This window comes from Lissotriton vulgaris, chromosome 3_2 (assembly GCF_964263255.1).
Source record: "Lissotriton vulgaris chromosome 3_2, aLisVul1.2, whole genome shotgun sequence".
NCBI classification, from domain to species: Eukaryota; Metazoa; Chordata; class Amphibia; order Caudata; family Salamandridae; genus Lissotriton; species Lissotriton vulgaris.
Genome location: NC_141690.1, coordinates 291,082,212 through 291,100,513, shown reverse-complemented (window position 1 = coordinate 291,100,513; position 18,302 = coordinate 291,082,212). Strand labels below are relative to the sequence as shown.

At 54.9% G+C, this 18,302-nt stretch overlaps 1 protein-coding gene across 3 annotated transcripts in view; it reads right to left on the bottom strand.

The window, feature by feature from the left end:
- LOC147725719 (uncharacterized) overlaps positions 1-18,302 on the bottom strand; it is a 454,500-nt gene that overhangs the window by 29,383 nt on the left and 406,815 nt on the right. For all 3 annotated transcript variants that reach the window (XM_086964412.1, XM_086964411.1, XM_086964413.1), the window contains exon 2: positions 8,202-8,278. The gene's annotated coding sequence lies outside the window, so the exon portion shown is untranslated. The remainder of the gene's footprint in view (positions 1-8,201; positions 8,279-18,302) is intronic.

Genomic DNA, 18,302 nt, shown 5'->3' with positions numbered 1-18,302 from the left:
AGGGATGGAGGACTGCAATGAACCCCTGCAGATGCAGGGATGGAGGACTGCAATGAACCCCTGCAGATGCAGGGATGGAGGACTGCAATGAACCCCTGCAGATGCAGGGATGGAGGACTGCAATGAACCCCTGCAGATGCAGGGATGGAGGACTGCGATGGACCCCTGCTGATGCAGGGACGGAGGACTGCGATGGACCCCTACTGATGCAGGGACGGAGGACTGCGATGGACCCCTGCTGATGCAGGGATAGAGGACTGCAATGGACCCCTGCTGATGCAGGGATAGGGGACTGCAATGGACCCCTGCTGATGCAGGGATGGAGGACTACAATGGCCCCCAGCAGATGCAGGGAAGGATGACTGCAATGAACCCCTGCTGATGCAGGGACGGAGGACTGCAATGGACCCCTGCAGATGCAGGGACGGAGGACTGCAATGGACCCCTGCAGATGCAGGGAAGGAGGACTGCAATGGACCCCTGCAGATGCAGGGAAGGAGGACTGCGATGGACCCCTGCAGATGCAGGGACGGAGGACTGCAATGGACCCCTGCTAATGCAGGGACGGAGGACTGCAATGGACCCCTGCTAATGCAGGGACGGAGGACTGCAATGGACCCCTGCTAATGCAGGGACGGAGGACTGCAATGGACCCCTGCTGATACAGGGATGGAGGACTGCAATGGACCCCTGCAGATGCAGGGATGGAGGACTGCAATGAACCCCTGCAGATGCAGGGACGGAGGACTGCAATGAACCCCTGCAGATGCAGGGACGGAGGACTGCAATGAACCCCTGCAGATGCAGGGACAGAGGACTGCAATGGACCCCTGCAGATGCAGGGACGGAGGACTGCAATGGACCCCTGCAGATGCAGGGACGGAGGACTGCAATGGACCCCTGCAGATGCAGGGACGGAGGACTGCAAGGAACCCCTGCAGATGCAGGGATGGAGGACTGCAATGAACCCCTGCAGATGCAGGGATGGAGGACTGCAATGAACCCCTCCAGATGCAGGGATGGAGGACTGCAATGAACCCCTGCAGATGCAGGGATGGAGGACTGCGATGAACCCCTGCAGATGCAGGGATGGAGGACTGCGATGGACCCCTGCTGATGCAGGGACGGAGGACTGCGATGGACCCCTACTGATGCAGGGACGGAGGACTGCGATGGACCCCTACTGACGCAGGGATAGAGGACTGCAATGGACCCCTGCTGATGCAGGGATAGAGGACTGCAATGGACCCCTGCTGATGCAGGGATAGAGGACTGCAATGGACCCCTACTGACGCAGGGATAGAGGACTGCAATGGACCCCTGCTGATGCACGGATAGAGGACTGCAATGGACCCCTGCTGATGCAGGGATAGAGGACTGCAATGGACCCCTGCTGATGCAGGGATAGGGGACTGCAATGGACCCCTGCTGATGCAGGGATGGAGGACTACAATGGCCCCCAGCAGATGCAGGGAAGGATGACTGCAATGAACCCCTGCAGATGCAGGGATGGAGGACGCGTTGGACCCCTGCAGATGCAGGGATGGAGAACTGCAATGGACCCCTGCAGATGCAGGGGTGGAGGACTGCAATGGACTCCTGCAGATGCAGGGATGGAGGACTGCGATGGACCCCTGCTGATGCAGGGACGGAGGACTGCGATGGACCCCTGCAGATGCAGGGACGGAGGACTGCAATGGACCCCTGCAGATGCAGGGACGGAGGACTGCAATGAACCCCTGCAGATGCAGGGACGGAGGACTGCAATGGACCCCTGCAGATGCAGGGACGGAGGACTGCAATGGACCCCTGCAGATGCAGGGGCGGAGGACTGCAATGGACTCCTGCAGATGCAGGGGCGGAGGACTGCAATAAACCCCTGCAGATGCAGGGGTGGAGGACTGCATTGGACTCCTGCTGATGCAGGGACGGAGGACTGCGATGGACCCCTGCAGATGCAGGGACGGAGGACTGCAATGGACCCCTGCAGATGCAGGGACGGAGGACTGCAATGGAGCCCTGCAGATGCAGGGACGGAGGACTGCAATGGGTCCCTGCAGATGCAGGGACGGAGGACTGCAATGGAGCCCTGCAGATGCAGGGACGGAGGACTGCAATGGACCCCTGCAGATGCAGGTACGGAGGACTGCGATGGACCCCTGCTGATGTAGGGATCGAGGACTGTAATGGACCCCTGCAGATGCAGGGATGGAGGACTGCAATGGACCCCTGCTGATGCAGGGATGGAGGACTGCGATGGACCCCTGCTGATGCATGGACGGAGGACTGCGATGGACCCCTACTGATGCAGGACGGAGGACTGCGATGGACCCCTACTGATGCAGGTACGGAGGACTGCGATGGACCCCTGCTGATGCAGGGACGGAGGACTGCGATGGACCCCTGCAGATGCAGGGATGGAGGACTGCAATGGACCCCTGCTGATGCAGGGATCGAGGACTGCGATGGACCCCTGCTGATGCAGGGATCGAGGACTGCAATGGACTCCTGCAGATGCAGGGAAGGAGGACTGCAATGGACCCCTGCTGATGCAGGGAAGGAGGACTGCAATGGACCCCTGCTGATGCAGGGACGGAGGACTGCAATGGACCCCTGCAGATGCAGGGACGGAGGACTGCAATGGACCCCTGCAGATGCAGGGATGGAGGACTGCAATGGACCCCTGCAGATGCAGGGACGGAGGACTGCAATGGACCCCTGCTGATGCAGGGACGGAGGACTGCAATGGACCCCTGCAGATGCAGGGACGGAGGACTGCAATGGACCCCTGCAGATGCAGGGACGGAGGACTGCAATGGACCCCTGCAGATGCAGGGACGGAGGACTGCAATGTACCCCTGCAGATGCAGGGACGGAGGACTGCGATGGACCCCTGCACATGCAGGGAAGGAGGACTGCAATGGACCCCTGCAGATGCAGGGATGGAGGACTGCAATGGACCCCTGCAGATGCAGGGATAGAGGACTGCAATGGACCCCTGCAGATGCAGGGATAGAGGACTGCAATGGACTCCTGCAGATGCAGGGATGGAGGACTACATTGCACCCCTGCAGATGCAGGGACGGAGGACTACATTGCACCCCTGCAGATGCAGGGACGGAGGACTGCAATGGACCCCTGCAGATGCAGGGACGGAGGACTGCAATGGACCCCTGCAGATGCAGGGATGGAGGACTGCATTGGACTCCTGCAGATGCAGGGACGGAGGACTGCAATGGACCCCTGCAGATGCAGGGATGGAGGACCGCAATGGACTCATGCAGATGCCGGGGTGGAGGACTGCGTTGGACCCCTCACCTCTATCGCTGGGTTCTTTTGCTTCAATGTCAACATTTTTGTAAATTAGTCTGTGCCCCTTTATTGCACACGGACCGGGAGGAGGGGTGATTACAAAAATGTTTACATAGAAGAAAATGAAACAATTAAAAACCTCTCTCGAGAACTTGGGTATTCACTGACTTTATTCTAGAGATTTCTGACTCTGTTCTATTCTCCTTTTGGGAAAACACGTTCTTAATTCTAGAAGAAACTTTCATATGCCACTCTGTTTCCAACCATAAGATAAAATAGGAAGACGCAGAGAAGAGGATAAGCAGAGGAAGAGGAAGAGGAGAAGCGAAGGAAGAGGAAGAGAAGAGGAGCAGAGAAGGCGAGGGGAAGAAGAGAAATGAGAGAAGAGGACGAGCAGAGGAGGAGCGAGGGAAGAGGACGAGCAGAGGAGGAGCGAGGGAAGGGGACGAGCAGAGGAGGAGCGAAGGAAGAGGAGGAGCGAGGGAAGAGGACGAGCAAAGGAGGAGCGAGGGAAGAGGGCGAGCAGAGGAGGAGCGAGGGAAGAGGGCGAGCAGAGGAGGAGCGAGGGAAGAGGGCGAGCAGAGGAGGAGCGAGGGAAGAGGGCGAGCAGAGGAGGAGCGAGGGAAGAGGACGAGCAAAGGAGGAGCGAGGGAAGAGGGCGAGCAGAGGAGGAGCGAGGGAAGAGGAGGAGCAGAGGAGGAGCGAGGGAAGAGGAGGAGCAGAGGAGGAGCGAGGGAAGAGGAGGAGCAGAGAAAGAGCGAGGGAAGAGGAGGAGCAGAGAAAGAGCGAGGGAAGAGGACGAGCAGAGAAAGAGCGAGGGAAGAGGACGAGCAGAGGAGCGAGGGAAGAGGACGAGCAGAGGAGCGAGGGAAGAGGACGAGCAGAGGAGCGAGGGAAGAGGACGAGCAGAGGAGCGAGGGAAGAGGACGAGCAGAGGAGCGAGGGAAGAGGACTAGCAGAGGAGCGAGGGAAGAGGACGAGCAAGGGAAGAGGACGAGCAGAGGAGCGAGGGAAGAGGACGAGCAGAGGAGCGAGGGAAGAGGACGAGCAGAGGAGCGAGGGAAGAGGACGAGCAGAGGAGCGAGGGAAGAGGACGAGCAGAGAAGCGAGGCAAGAGGACGAGCAGAGAAGCGAGGCAAGAGGACGAGCAGAGAAGCGAGGCAAGAGGACGAGCGAGGCGAGGGAAAAGGAGGGGCGAGGGAAGAGGAGGGGCGAGGGAAGAGGACGAGCAGAGGCGCGAGGGAAGAGGACGAGCAGAGGCGCGAGGGAAGAGGACGAGCAGAGGAGGAGCGAGGGAAGAGGGGAAGCAGAAGAGGAGCGAGGGAAGAGGGGAAGCAGAAGAGGAGCGAGGGAAGAGGGGAAGCAGAAGAGGAGCGAGGGAAGAGGACAAGCAGAAGAGGAGCGAGGGAAGAGGACAAGCAGAAGAGGAGCGAGGGAAGAGGGGAAGCAGAAGAGGAGCGAGGGAAGAGGGGAAGCAGAAGAGGAGCGAGGGAAGAGGGGAAGCAGAAGAGGAGCGAGGGAAGAGGGGAAGCAGAAGAGGAGCGAGGGAAGAGGGGAAGCAGAAGAGGAGCGAGGGAAGAGGGGAAGCAGAAGAGGAGCGAGGGAAGAGGAGGAGCAGAGAAAGCGCGAGGGAAGAGGAGGGGCGAGGAGGAGCGAGGGAAGAGGACGAGCAGAGGAGCGAGGGAAGAGGACGAGCAGAGGAGCGAGGGAAGAGGACGAGCAGAGGAGCGAGGGAAGAGGACGAGCAGAGGAGCGAGGGACGAGGACGAGCAGAGGAGCGAGGGAAGAGGACGAGCAGAGGAGCGAGGGAGAGGACGAGCAGAGGAGCGAGGGAAGAGGACGAGCAGAGGAGCGAGGGAAGAGGACGAGCAGAGGAGCGAGGGAAGAGGACGAGCAGAGGAGCGAGGGAAGAGGACGAGCGAGGGAAGAGGACGCGCAGAGGAGCGAGGCAAGAGGACGAGCTGAGGAGTGAGGCAAGAGGACGAGCAGAGGGAAGAGGACGCGCAGAGGAGCGAGGGAAAAGGACGAGCAGAGGAGCGAGGGAAGAGGACGAGCAGAGGAGTGAGGCAAGAGGACGAGCAGAGGAGGACGAGCAGAGGGAAGAGGACGCGCAGAGGAGCGAGGGAAGAGGACGCACAGAGGAGCGAGGGAAAAGGACGAGCAGAGGAGCGAGGCAAGAGGACGAGCAGAGGAGTGAGGCAAGAGGACGAGCAGAGGAGTGAGGCAAGAGGACGAGCAGAGGAGTGAGGCAAGAGGACGAGCAGAGGAGTGAGGCAAGAGGACGAGCAGAGGAGTGAGGCAAGAGGACGAGCAGAGGAGTGAGGCAAGAGGACGAGCAGAGGAGTGAGGCAAGAGGACGAGCAGAGGAGCGAGGGAAGAGGACGAGCAGAGCAGCGAGGGAAGAGGATGGGAAGAGGACGAGCAGAGCAGCGAGGGAAGAGGATGGGAAGAGGACGAGCAGAGGAGCGAGGGAAGAGGACGAGCAGAGAAGCGAGGGAAGAGGACGAGCAGAGAAGCGAGGGAAGAGGACGAGCAGAGAAGCGAGGGAAGAGGACGAGCAGAGAAGCGAGGGAAGAGGACGAGCGAGGCGAGGGAAAAGGAAGGGCGAGGGAAAAGGAAGGGCGAGGGAAAAGGAAGGGCGAGGGAAAAGGAAGGGCCAGCCGTGATCCAATCACGGCTGGATTTCAACAATGCCCTTTATCTTGGAGCCCCGGACTATACTCTACAAAAACTTCAGCGCACTCAAAACTGTGCTGCCCGGGCGCTCCTGGGAATCCCTCGGAGGACCTCAATAAAATCCGGCCTAAAAACTTTGCACTGGCTGCCTGTCAGGGATAGAGTAAAGTTTAAGGCTCTCTGCATCGCCCACCAGACTTTCTGGAGAATGGGCCCAGAAATCAACTCTTCCCTGATTTCCCCATACCAACCCAATAAAACTCTACGCTCCTCAACTGCTACTCTTGCCACAATCCCTCGAATATTTAGATCCAGAGCAGGAGGACGCTCATTCTCATACAACATTGCCAAACTGTGGAATACTCTCCCGCTGCAGATGCGAAACAACACAAATCTCACCAGCTTCAGGAAACAGCTCAAAACCCTCCTGTTCAACAACTAACAGCCTTAGTGGCCAGGTTTGTTAGGTTTAGCTCCAGCGCCTGGACGCCTCAGGGCAACTGCAGCGCTATATAAACATAATTTTCATTTCATTTTCATTTCAAGGGCGAGGGAAAAGGAAGGGCGAGGGAAAAGGAAGGGCGAGGGAAAAGGAAGGGCGAGGGAAAAGGAAGGGCGAGGGAAAAGGAAGGGCGAGGGAAAAGGAAGGGCGAGGGAAAAGGAAGGGCGAAGGAAAAGGAGGGGCGAAGGAAAAGGAGGGGCGAAGGAAAAGGAGGGGCGAGGGAAAAGGAGGGGCGAGGGAAAAGGAGGGGCGAGGGAAAAGGAGGGGCGAGGGAAAAGGAGGGGCGAGGGAAAAGGAGGGGCGAGGGAAAAGGAGGGGCAAGGGAAGAGGACGAGCAGAAGGGGAGCGAAGGAAGAGAAGAAGCAGAGGAGCGAGGGAAGAGTGGAAGCAGAAGAGGAGCGAGGGAAGAGGGGAAGCAGAAGAGGAGGGAGGGAAGAAGAGGAGGGAGGGAAGAAGAGGAGTGAGGGAAGAGGGGAAGCAGAAGAGGAGTGAGGGAAGATGAGGAGCAGTGAGGGAAGATGAGGAGCAGTGAAGGAAGAGGAGGAGCGAGGGAAGAGGAGCGAGGGAAGAGGAAGAGCAGATGAGCGAGGGAAGAGGAGGAGCAGAGGAGGAGCGAGGGAAGAGGAGGAGCAGAGGAGGAGCGAGGGAAGAGGAGCAGAGGAGGAGCGAGGGAAGAGGAGGAGCAGAGGAGGAGCGAGGGAAGAGGAGCACAGGAGGAGCGAGGAAAGAGGAGGAGCAGAGGAGGAGCGAGGGAAGAGGAGGAGCGAGGTAAGAGGAGGAGCAGAGGAGGAGCGAAGGAAGAGGAGGAGCAGAGGAGGAGCGAGGGAAGAGGACGAGCAGAGGAGGAGCGAGGGAAGAGGAGGAGCGAGGTAAGAGGAGGAGCGGAGGAGGAGCGAAGGAAGAGGAGGAGCAGAGGAGGAGCGAGGGAAGAGGAGGGGTGAGGGAAAATGAGGAGCAGCAGAGGAGGGGCGAGGGAAGAGGAGAGGCGAGGGAAGAAGCACTCTCAGGGGGCAAAGGTGATGGAAATGTCAGGCGTGGCAAGCAAGAGTAACGAAGCACAGAGGAGCGGTCCAAGCCTTGTGGAGGAGTCCACATGCGAGGAGACCTGGAAGACACAGAAGACTGGATCCAAGAGCGGTGGACGCCAACTCGTTGTCGGTGAAGCCACAAACCCACCCCAGCCGAGGGAATGAGAGCCTTGCCAGGTGCACGTCCGGGTCAGATAAGAGTCCTCAATCATGGAGGGCCTTTGTGGGGGGACAAGAAAGAAGGGAAAATGCTACAAGAAAGTCTGAGTGGAGATCTGAGCACCTGATGGCTATAGTCCAGCACTGTACGGGGAAGAAGAGGTGGGGGAGAAAGCAAACCCCCCCCCCCCCCCCCTATAAAACACTGCCAGAGAATTCATTCAGTGGAACACTACTTTAGGTGTCAAGGAGCGGCCCCGGAAATTACAAATTCCGAGGTCAGCCCACAAATAAGGCCAGAGAACTTCATGAGCAGTCACAAGCGAAAGAGATATAGTGAAGAGTTGCTTCTTTATCTAACGGAGTATATTTTATTTACAAGAACATAGACAGGAAGTGCGTCCAAAAAGCCAGTAATTAGAGCTACCGGCAAACAGAGAGAGAGAGAAAAGATGGAAAGCCTTAAGCATAGGGAAAAAGCAAATCTGTAGTATTCATTATTTTCTATATTTATATACACTTACCTGTTCATTTATTGTTTCGTTCTTTTTTTCTCTTTCACGGTGAACTACTGGCCCAGAGGCAGGAAGAGGAGCAGCATCTGCGAGGAAGAGAACATGGAGGAGTTATTGGATCTCTGTGTGTACCTAATACTCTTAAAATACTTCATCATCTATTCTAACACCCTCCCTCACATGACCCCGGCTCGGGTGTCACTGAATAATGATTTGCAACCACAACCAGTCAACGGCTACTGTAACGTATCACTGAAATTCTCTAATAGGATGCGGGACGCCCCTTTCAGTTTGTACTTCGAAGTGTGTCTTTAAATCAATTTTGGAAGTCAGAAAGACTTTTTGCCTCGCAAAATGGCATTTTTACAATGTCTCTGTAATTTTGCAAATCGTAACAGACTTTGCAAACACAAAATACCTTTCAACACCAGGCACAAAGTTCAATATATATATATATATATATACACATACATACATACATACATATATATATATATATATATATACACATATATATATACACATATATATATATATATATATACACACATATATATATACACATATATATATATATATATACACACACACATATACACATATTTTTTTTAGGAAGTTTGACATCTGCTGCTTATTTAGCTCTAGTGAGGAGTTTCCTGTCGGCACACTTACCTCTGGAGTCTACTAGCAGTGCTAAATGCGCACTCTACTGAGGGAGGACACTTCATCATACCACCTACTCCTCCCTCTTGCTAGAATGTAGAAACCAAAGTGTGCAAACCAGAGCTAGGTGTAGTGACAATCAGCTGCTTGTGAACTTCTTGAAAAGGTTCGCGAGTACCTTGGATTAGGCGAAAAAAACTAGTTGCTTCAGACTCCACGGTTAGTTTTAATCTGCTTGTCCATTTTGTTTTACCGCTTCTATGCTAAGGGTTTTACTCCCAGACTTTAAGCCGGATTTTTGACATTTAGCCCGTTTTGCTTACACTGATATCGTCTTTTTAGGTCGAGCGTAGCGATGGACTTTTGTTGGCGTGTTTGGAGGAATGTGAGACAGCGATCGCCCACGCGCCTCGCTGTCTCAGATTCCTCCTCGTGGGCGCGCACGGCGCCGTGCCCATATTCCCGTGCGCACACAGCCAGCCACCACACAGACTGAAACACACGCGCGCTGGTTACTTTCACTTTCCATCCCCCCACCAGTCATCGGCTCTTTTTACACATGCACGCATGCATGCATACATACATACATACATACACACACACACACACAGACACACACGCAGGCAGGCAGGCACACGCGCACAAACACAGACACACTCGCACACACACACACGCGCGCACACACATCCCCCCCCTCACACCCCACTCACCAAGTTCTTTTCGTGTGTCCCTCTCTCCCTCGGCAGACAGCGGGTCATCATCAGCAGCAGGCGGGGCTCTCCACGAGCACGGGAGCCCCGCTAGCCGGCACGCAAATCTTCCGGCTGACGGGCACAGGAGCGCTTCAGCACAGGAGCGCGGGTTAGGCTCCAGTCTGCTTCCTGTCTTTTTGCGGCCCCACCCCAACACAGGTTGCCTGGCTTCCTGTTCACGCCGGGCTGCGGCGGTGAGTTTTTATTATTTCATGCGACTAATTTTAGTGTTTTTATATAGTTTTTATATAGCGCAAACTTTACCCAAAGGCGTCAGAGCGCTTCACAATAGGAACAGTAAGATACACGAGGAGAAAATTACAAGTGCGCAAATTACAAAAGCAAATGTATAACAGCTGTGAGCCTATAGCCAATGTCAGCGGGTCTCGGTACTTCACATCTACGTGTTGCTTTCAGAGCCACAGAGAACCATCCTCCATCTTATGCTTATGTGGGTTGTTGTGACAACAAATGTTAACAATGGGAATGCAGTAGAGAAAGCTTCATCGTATTCCTCCTAGGACTCAGCCCGAAATGCGTGCTTGAACTCTTCGTCCTCTTAGAGCATAGAAATGCGAATGACATTCTTATTTTTTGTATCTACGTTATGCCGCCATGATTGCTCTCAAGCGTCATAAGAAAGACAGAAAAGATTGTTACTTAACTGAAAATAATATCACAAACATAATTGTACCCTTAGTACCCCATTGTCCACGCTTTCCGTTGAGTCTTTCCGTCCCACACTTCCTTTCCCAGTGCATACAAACCTATTACCCTACTTCTAATTCTGTAGAATGGCCTGGGTTTTGGCCCCCACACAGAAAGGGAGTTGGTGCGAGAGCTTACCGGCTCGTTTGTCGAGGCCTCCTACTTCTGGGATACTACAAGCATCCACAGTCACGGATGAGCCTTTCACAAGGTATTGAAGGGTCGGCCAAATAGTTGCAGCGACAGTTATGATGAGGACCAGGTTTTTCATGTGTGTCCTCTCTCCGGTTTACCTCGTCAAATTTTCTGCTATAATTTCTTTGCTCTTAGCCCGTCAAAGCTTACGTTTGAGTTTGTAATGTAGCTTATAAAACAGTACAGTACCCCTTTTATTACAGAGTATCTGAAACAATAGGATTGGCATTTGTTAAACGTGGGTCTTTTCTCTGAATGTTAACGTTTATTTTTATCAGAAGACATTTTTGTAATATTGTAAAAGACACCCCCCCCCCCTCCGTTATTAGAGAACATTTTTTTTCGGGGTTTCCTTTTGTTGGGGTTCTCCTACTGTTGGTACAGTTAGGGCTGTGTGGGGCAGTGTTGTGCCCTAACAACCGTTTGGCAAGTGTCATCATGTGCTATCTTCTCGGGATACCGCCTTTGCCTCATAGCGCTGCATTGTTGTGTAATGGATCTTTGAGCGTGTTTTTCTCCCCTGTATGCATCCCCGCTCCCCCTCCCCCCCCGTATCGCATGTTCAGTGTTCTGCTGTAGGGAAGTGCTTTTGTCGTAGAATGCTGTGGTGTTCGGTAAAGCGATGGCACAGGCTGCACGTGGCATGCTACTAATGTCCCATTCACATTATTGTACCAATTATATAGCGCTACCTACCTCTGTGTGGGCGCTGAAGCGCTTGCCTATATCGGTAGCACTACACCATTTAGTACTCTTACCGACTGTACTGCAAAGTTTGTGAAATGTAGCACTTTTTATTTGTTTTGAATATCATGTGAGTTGGCATGCTGGGAGTTGCCATGAAGGCAAAGTGCCTGGAAGGGTAAGGATGAGCCTCCCGGCGCTCCATGGCTGTTCACCCCACCTCAGTGACTGATCGTAGTGTGCGCGCACCCTGGGGGTTATCAGTGTGAACTAACGCCCGTCTCCTCTTTCCACAGGATAATAAGTATGGTCATTCCAACTTTGTTTTCTGAACATTTACCTATTGAAGATCAGGCTACCGGGAAATAAAGTTCGAAAGTTCGACGTGCGGGACAACTATAGGGAAACCGCCACTTTGACTCTTGCACTGCCTCACAAGTCCATGGCTTCCCCAATCAGGTCACAACGCTTTGCACGCAGGAACCCCGGTGTGTCTATCTAACACTCTGTCTCCCTGTCTGTCTATCTAACACTTGGTCTGTCTATCTAACACTTGGTCTGTCCATCTATAACTCTGCCTGTCTATCTAACTGTCTGCCTGTCTAAACACTCTGTCTGTCTGTCTAACACACTGTCTAACATTGTCTGTCTGTCTAACTGTCTGTCTAACACTCTGTCTGTCTATCTAACACTCTGTCTAACTGTCTGTCTATCATCTATCACTCTATCTATATATCTGTCTGTCTAACTAACTGCCTGTCTATCGGTCTAACACTCTGTCTATCTAACACTGTGTCTTTCTGTCTGTCTATCTAACACTCTGTCCGTCTGTCAATCTAACACTATGTCTGTCTGCCTAACACTCGATCTAAGTATCTAAAACTCTGACTGCCTATCTAACACACTGTCTCTCTATCTAACTGTCTGCCTGTCTAAACACTCTATCTACCTAACACTCTATCTGTCTATCTAACTGTCTGTCTGTCTGTCTATCTAACACACCTCCATCACATTGTTCTCACATTGTTCACACCTATTCTTAGGACACCCCCGCGCCGCACGGCCACCAGCTGTAGCGTGTGCTCCCCGCCTCCCGCTGCCTTCAGCCTCGCTGAGCCTGTTGCTGACCACGCCCCCGCCGTCGTGCGGTGTGTTCTCCTGCGTTGCTGTGTTTGCTTTGTATTTATCTGTCTCCTTTTAGCCTAATTTAGGCATTTTGCCCCTATTCTCTGTTTCTGTGTGCCCCCTTGTGCTGTTTTTCCCCCGTAGTTGCCCTTGTGCCCACCCGCCTCGCTCCCCGCCGCCGTGACAACGGACACGCCCCCTTTTCCTTGTGTGCCCTCCCCGCTCCCGCCTCCCAGCTGCTCCTCCCTCCCTCGCACCTGGCCATAAATGGCGACCGTGCGGCGCAGGTGAGTGTGACCTATTCTTAGGACACCCCCGCGTCGCACGGCCACCAGCTGTAGCGTGTGCTCCCCGCCTCCCCTCAGCCTCGCTGAGCCTGTTGCTGACCACGCCCCCCGCCGTCGTGCGGTGTGGTCTCCTGCGTTGCTGTGTTTGCTTTGTATTTATCTGTCTCCTTTTAGCCTAATTTAGGCATTTTGCCCCTATTCTCCGTTTCTGTGTGCCCCCTTGTGCTGTTTTTCACCTGTAGTTGCCCTTGTGCCCACCCGCCTCGCTCCCCGCCGCCGTGACAATGGACACGCCCCCTTTTTCTTGTGTGCCCTCCCCGCTCCCGCCTCCCAGCTGCTCCTCCCTCCCTCGCACTTGGCCATAAATGGCGACCGTGCGGCGCAGGTGAGTGTGACCTATTCTTAGGACACCCCCGCGTCGCACGGCCACCAGCTGTAGCGTGTGCTCCCCGCTGCCCTCTCCCTCGCTGAGCCTGTTGCCGACCACGCCCCCCGCCGTCGTGCAGTGTGGTCTCCTGCGTTGCTGTGTTTGCTTTGTATTTATCGGTCTCCTTTTAGCCTAATGTAGGCATTTTGCCCCTATTCTCTGTTTCTGTGTGCCCCCTTGTGCTGTTTTTCCCCCGTAATTGCCCTTGTGTCCACCCGCCCCGCTCCCCGCCGCCGTGACAATGGACACGCCCCCTTTTTCTTGTGTGCCCTCCCCGCTCCCGCCTCCCAGCTGCTCCTCCCTCCCTCGCACTTGGCCATAAATGGCGACCGTGCGGCGCAGGTGAGTGTGACCTATTCTTAGGACACCCCCGCGTCGCACGGCCACCAGCTGTAGCGTGTGCTCCCCGCTGCCCTCTCCCTCGCTGAGCCTGTTGCCGACCACGCCCCCCGCCGTCGTGCAGTGTGGTCTCCTGCGTTGCTGTGTTTGCTTTGTATTTATCGGTCTCCTTTTAGCCTAATGTAGGCATTTTGCCCCTATTCTCTGTTTCTGTGTGCCCCCTTGTGCTGTTTTTCCCCCGTAATTGCCCTTGTGTCCACCCGCCCCGCTCCCCGCCGCCGTGACAATGGACACGCCCCCTTTTTCTTGTGTGCCCTCCCCGCTCCCGCCTCCCAGCTGCTCCTCCCTCCCTCGCACTTGGCCATAAATGGCGACCGTGCGGCGCAGGTGAGTGTGACCTATTCTTAGGACACCCCCGCGCCGCACGGCCACCAGCTGTAGTGTGTGCTCCCCGCCTCCCCGCCTGCCGCTGCCCTCAGCCTCGCTGAGCCTGTTGCTGACCACGCCCCCCGCCGTCATGCGGTGTGGTCTCCTGCGTTGCTGTGTTTGCTTTGTATTCTCCTTTTAGCCTAATTTAGGCATTTTGCCCCTATTCTCTGTTTCTGTGTGCCCCCTTGTGCTGTTTTCCCCCCGTAGTTGCCCTTGTGCCCACCCGCCTCGCTCCCCGCCGCCGTGATAATGGACACGCTCCCTTTGCCTTGTGTGCCCTCCCCGCTCCCGCCTCCCAGCTGCTCCTACCTCCCTCGCACTTCGCCATAAATGGCGACCGTGCGCACGCGCAGCGTTGACTTGCAGCGGGCGCGCCGATTGTGCGCCGAAGGCGCACAAAAGGTAAGCCCGTCTGCGCCCGTCCGCGTCTGGACCGCACCCAGCGCCCGGACCCCTGGCCCACACAGACACCAGCCCACCCGCCGGACCTACGCCGCCACCGAACTCTACGCACTCAACGTCGGTCGAATCCCCGGATGCTACCGAGCCACCACGAGACGCACCCACGGACCCTTCAGCTGCCACTCCGGCAAGTTCTCCTGCATCCGGTCCTGCACTGCACCCGCACCCACCAAGCCGAGCACCAGCAGCACCCACCTGAAGTGCATCCTGCTCAACACCCGCTCTGTCCACAGACATGCCGTAGAGCTCTGGAACCTGCTCGACAACATCACCGGACGTCGCCTTCCTCACGGAAACATGGATGAACGACTCCTCAGCACCCGACATCGCCATCGCCATCCCGGACGGATACAAGATCACCCGGAGTGACCGCGGCAATCAGACAGGAGGAGGCATCGCCATCATCCACAGGAACACCATCCGCATCACGACCAACACCGATGACACCCCCACCCTCGCAACCGCCGAACACCTGCACTTCCAGATCCACACCGACCCCAAAACCACCCTCAGAGGCACCCTCATCTACAGACCCCCGGGACCACGCACACAATTCAGCGAAGACATCATCAGCCCGCACGCCCTCCCCTCCGCTGACTACATCCTCCTCGGGGACCTCAACTTCCACCTGGAGAACAACAACGACCGCAACACCACCATCCTGCTGGACAACCTCGGTCTCAAGCAGCTGGTGACCACCCCCACCCACTACGCCGGACACACACTCGACCCCGTCTTCTCATCCAGCAAGGACATCGCCTTCAGCCACGCCACAGGACTCCAGCAAGGACATCGCCTTCAGCCACGCCACAGGACTCCACTGGACGGACCACAGCTGCGTCCACTTCAGCTTCAAAAAGAACACGATCCACCACCACCAGCAACAGGTTGCACGCAGAAGCTGGAACAGGATCACAGCCGACCAGCTCGCCGCATCCCTGAGCCAGGACCCCCCCCGCCAGCTCAGCGAACCCCAGCCAGGCCGCCAACAACCTCACAAAGTGGATCAGCAACTGCGCAGACGACCTCGCCCCCCTAAGGACCCCGCCTAGCAAACCCGGCAGTAAGAAAGCGCCATGGTTCACCGACGAACTCAAGAACTCCAAGAAGAACTGCCGAGCCCTCGAGAGAGCCTGGCGCAAAGACCCAACACCAGACAACATGACCACCCTCAAGCTCGCCACTCGAAAACACCACCAACTGATCCACACCACCAAGAAAACCGCTTTCAAGGAACGACTGGACAACAACGCACACAACAGCAAGGAACTCTTCAACATCGTCAAAGAGCTCTCCAACCCCAACGCCGGAAACAACAACATCACTCCATCACAAGACCTCTGCAACTCCCTCGCCTCCTACTTCCACAACAAGATCGCAGATATACACAACAGCTTCATCACACAGCCAACGCACCCCACGCCAGCACCCCCCGCCACCACCCTCCGCGCCTGGACCCCGATCAACGCCGAAGAAACCCGTCGCACGATGAACTCCATCCACTCCGGATCTCCAACCGACCCCTGACCGCGCCACGTCTTCAACAAGGCCGACGCTGTCATCGCACCCCACCTGCGGGACATCATCAACACCTCCTTCGACACCGCCAACTTCCCGGAGAGTTGGAAGCACGCTGAACTCAGCGCTCTACTGAAGAAACCTTCAGCGGACCCCACCGAACTCAAAAACTACCGCCCCTTCTCGCTCCTCCCGTTTCCGGCCAAAGTCATCGAGAAGACCGTCAACAAGCAGCTGGCCGCCTTCCTTGAGACGAACGGATCCCTCGACCACTCGCAGTCTGGCTTCCGGGCCAACCACAGCACCGAGACCGCCCTCATCGCCGCCACTGATGACATCCGAACCCTGCTCGACAACAGGGAAACAGCGGCCCTCATCCTCTTGGACCTCTCCGCGGCATTCAACACTGTCTGCCACCGCACTCTAGTGCAGCACCTCGGCAACGTCGGAATCCAGGAGAAGGCACTAGAATGGATCATCTCCTTCCTTGCCGGAAGAACACAGAGAGTCCGCCTCCCACCGTTCAGATCAGAAGCCACCGAAGTCATCTGCGGCGTTCCTCAAGGCTCCTCGCTCAGCCCCACCCTCTTCAATGTCTACATGAGCCCCCTCGCGGCCATCGCACGCCAACACAACCTCAACATCATCTCTTACGCCGACGACACCCAGCTGATCCTCTCCCTCACCAACGACCCAGCCACCGCCAGAGCCAACCTACACGAAGGGATGACAGACGTAGCCAAGTGGATGATGAACAGCCGCCTGAAGCTGAACTCGGACAAGACGGAGGTCCTCATCCTGGGCTCCTCACCCTCCGCCTGGGACGACTCCTGGTGGCCCCCTGCCCTGGGCAGCGCACCCAAACCGACAGACCACGCACGCAACCTGGGCTTCATCCTGGACTCCTCCCTCTCCAGGACCAGACAAGTCAACGCCGTCTCCTCGTTGTGCTTCAACATCCTGCGCATGCTACGTAAGATCTTCCGGTGGATCCCCACCGAGACCAGAAAGACGGTTACCCCGGCCCTCGTCACCAGCCGACTGGACTACGGCAACTCCCTCTACGCCGGAACCACTGCCAAACTCCAGAAGAGACTCCAGCGGATCCAGAACACCTCAGCAAGACTCATCCTCGACATCCCCCGACACAGCCACATCTCCGGACACCTGAGAGACCTGCACTGGCTCCCGGTCAACAAGAGAATCACCTTCCGTCTCCTCACCCACGCACACAAAGCCCTACACAACCAAGGCCCAAGATACCTCAACAGCCGCCTCAACTTCTACACTCCCACACGTCAGCTTCGATCGACCAGCCATGCCCTCGTCGCCGTCCCCCGCATCCGAAGAGTCAACACAGGAGGAAGGGCCTTCTCCTACCTGGCCGCCAAGACTTGGAACTCCCTCCCGACCCACCTCCGCCTGAACCAAGACCACCTCGCCTTCAGGAAGCAACTCAAGACCTGGCTGTTAGAGCAGTAGCGGACCCCCCTCCCCAAGCGCCTTGAGACCCTCCGGGTGAGTAGTGCGCTATATAAATGCTTTGATTGATTGTCTATCTTTGTTCCAAACTACCTACAACCATATACTACCTTCACCATCTTACACTATTCACTAATACATATCACACCCTCCCTCCAAATACCCCCTTGTCTTGTTGTATCTTTATCATTCTCTACTACTGTATCACCTATCTATCTCACTATCACATACAATATCACCACCTCAATAAAATACTTAACTACACATCTTTACACACAGTTTCATACACAACTATCTTCAAACCATCACTAACAAAACACTAATCCTCTTTTTAAGCTATTAAGCATTTGCGAGAGTTTGAGCTATTGGCATTGTTAATGACAACACATTTTATTTATGTGTTTTGAAAACTTGCAAACGATGTGTAAATATGCACTTTGTACTTCTAGCAGCAAGGCTCGCAGTAAAAGAAGCGCAGTTACTGCCAGCCTTGCTTCTCGTAAGCAAGGACTATAAGCACTGCTTGCACGTTTTCAAAACACATAATTAAAAGCATTGTCATTTACAATGCCAATAGCTCAAACTCTCGCAAATGCGAGACCTATTGCATTGCAAATGCTTGTTGTATTGATGCTATCCAGGCCAAATTGATGTCTACATGATGGGGATTGTAAAGATACAAAGAATTTGTGTTGTACATATATGTCAAAGAACACATGCAAAATGCTACATTTACCAAAATAAAAAAAACAACGCAGAACATATTTTTGCATTAAAAACCGCTTTTAAAAAGTGATGAGCCAGACAGGATGTGCTGCTCAAAAACATATCAACAAAGGGTGTGTTTGTAAAGCTAATCCTCTTCTCATCTTTCCAAAACAGATTAATTTGATGATAAACCGCCTTTATTTCATTATTTTTTGTAACCAGTACTTTATTTCTCATATATGTACTTTTTCTATACGCTTGCACTTAGCAAGTCAAGTGAACCATAAAATCATACTTCTAAAAATGTATCTAAATAATTCATTTGTCAAAA